Source organism: Leuciscus leuciscus (assembly GCF_965113295.1).
Source record: "Leuciscus leuciscus genome assembly, chromosome: 5".
NCBI lineage: Eukaryota > Metazoa > Chordata > Actinopteri > Cypriniformes > Leuciscidae > Leuciscus > Leuciscus leuciscus.
This window is the reverse complement of record NC_138729.1, coordinates 14,868,363-14,870,667: the sequence shown is the minus strand read 5'-3', so window position 1 is coordinate 14,870,667 and position 2,305 is coordinate 14,868,363. Positions and strand designations below refer to the sequence as shown.

The window sequence follows — 2,305 nt, the reverse complement described above, 5'->3', positions numbered from 1 at the left end:
TGACATAACGTATAAAACACTTGGGGTAAACCACGTTCAAAATAACAGCCAACACTCAGGGATACTTAAGGTTTTTTTCTCCATTCTGTCACCTGATGGAGTTTTGGTTCCTTGCCACTGTTGCCTTGGCTTTTGGATTACTTTTCGCAATTTTCTTCTAGAAAAAAAAACTTTGTAGTATTATTTTCATGTTATCACTGTGAAACTGCTTTGATTCAATCTGTATTGTAAAAAGTGCTATATACTGTAAATAAAGGTGACTTGACCTGACTAATAGTAAGACCATACCTGACGCATATCCAATGCCACTAATACATGACATCTTGGAATCCATGGAGGGCACCTCCTGGTTCAGTACATTGGACTTGCAGTCAGGATACTGGCAGGTGGAAATGGAGGAAAGTAGTAAAGATAAAAACAGCCTTCATTACAAACCAGGGGCTATTCCAATTCCGCTCCATGCCATATGGGCTCAGGAATGCCGCAGCCACCTTCCAGAGGCTGATGGAGAAGGTCCTAGCAGAATTGAGAGGGAAATTTTGCTTTGTATACATTGATGACATTATAATATATTCACGATCATTAAAAAAAACACGTACTTGCTCTAAACATGAAGAAGTGTCACTACTTTAAAATATTCCTTGGACACATCGTCTCAGAGAAAGGAGTGGAGGTCGACCCTGAAAAGACCCAGGCTGTTGCCGACTATCCTCCTCCCAAAGACCTTAAAGCCCTCCAACACTTCTTGGAATTTGCAGGATGGTACCACAAGTTCTTTCCCCCTTTTGCCGACATCACTGCTCCTTTAAATCACATGAAAAAGAAAGGAGTAAAATCGGACTGGACTCCTGAGTGCCAAACCAGCCTTGAGAACATCAAACAAATATTGCAAGACCCACCTATATTGATGCAACCTGACCTCAATCAACCTTTCTAGATACATACAGATGCCAGTGATGTGGGCTTTGGAGCTATAATCACCCAGCAAACTCCTGAGGGGGAAAGAGTAATAGCTTATGCGTCACAAACATTATGAGGACCTGAGGTAAACTATTCAACGTCTGAAAAAGAGTGTCTGGCTGTGGTCTGGGCTGTGGAAAAATGGTGACATTATCTTGAAGGGATGCAGTTTGACATTTACAGCGATCATGCTGCTTTAATTATATAGCCCTAAAAACCTTCTCTCGGCTGACCCGGTGGACTCTCAGGCTGCAGCAATTTAACTTCCAAGTACATCACAGGAGAGGATGTCTCAACCTGGGTCCAGCTGCCTTGTCTCGAGCCTGCGAGTCTAAGGAAAGAGAAAGCGCCATAACAACATCTAAGTGTACATCAGACATACCTCACACTCTAGCTGAAATATCTCAAGCACAAAGTAGTGACAATACCATTTCTCTCCTGCAGTCGGCCCCCAAAAAACAGAAAGGTACAGGATCAACAGATTACCTTCGAGGTCCACCAGGGGGTGTTATATCGCCGGGTACCTGTAAAGAATAACGGAGACAAATTCCAATTGGTTGTTCCTCAGGCATTAATACCTGGATTTTTACATTACTTTCATGATAACCCTCTGGGAGGGCATTTGGGCCGACTAAAAACCCAGTTGAGGCTCTTGGAGGTGGCGTAGTTTGTCTGCAAAGATGTCTGGCAGTACGTCAAAGGATGCGGTATCTGTCAAAATATAAACACAACAACACAAAACCCGGCGGTTTTCAACAGCATACGCAAGTGACAGAACCGGGTCAAACTTTGAGTATGGATTTTATGGGACCTTTTCCTCTCAGTAAGAAACAATACACTTATTGGCTTATGTAGCGTGGCCATATGAGGGAAAGCTTATTTTGTATTAGTTGACTGAGATTAAGTTTGGTGTTGTCAATTATTTTACCTGCTTTCCCCTGTATTCTGTATTTGCCTTAACTGCTGTGTATTTCCGTGTGTTCGTTGGCTGGATTACTCATCTCGCAGGACTGATTACAGTCAAAAACTTCCTGCTCACGGATTTGACAATCTTACTGGTGAGGCTGATCTGAACTGATCTGTTTGTGCACGCTGGACTAAAAGACTTTATACACACACACACACACACACACACACACACACACACACACACACACACACACACACACACACACACACACACACACACATATGGAGCTTATAATATGACAAAATGATTTGAATTTGAATTGTGTAAATTTGAATTATTTGCAAGTGTAATCTAACTAAATTGAATTTTAGGTGGTAGTCTAAATAAATCTGAATTAGATTTTTTTTTAAACGAATATTGAACGTTTGAAATTTA

At 41.5% G+C, this 2,305-nt stretch overlaps 1 long non-coding RNA gene across 2 annotated transcripts; it reads right to left on the bottom strand.

Annotated features, from left to right (window-relative positions):
* Nucleotides 1-386: 386 nt before the first annotated feature.
* On the bottom strand, nt 387-2,072 carry LOC309499998. Of its 2 annotated transcripts, XR_014206427.1 has the most exons (4): nt 1,389-2,068; nt 900-1,291; nt 600-803; nt 387-516 (listed from the first exon to the last, which is right to left on the bottom strand). It is a non-coding gene; the product is annotated as an uncharacterized lncRNA (long non-coding RNA). The 2 variants fall into 2 exon arrangements; XR_014206426.1 differs by having other exon boundaries at nt 900-2,072.
* Nucleotides 2,073-2,305: the final 233 nt, after the last annotated feature.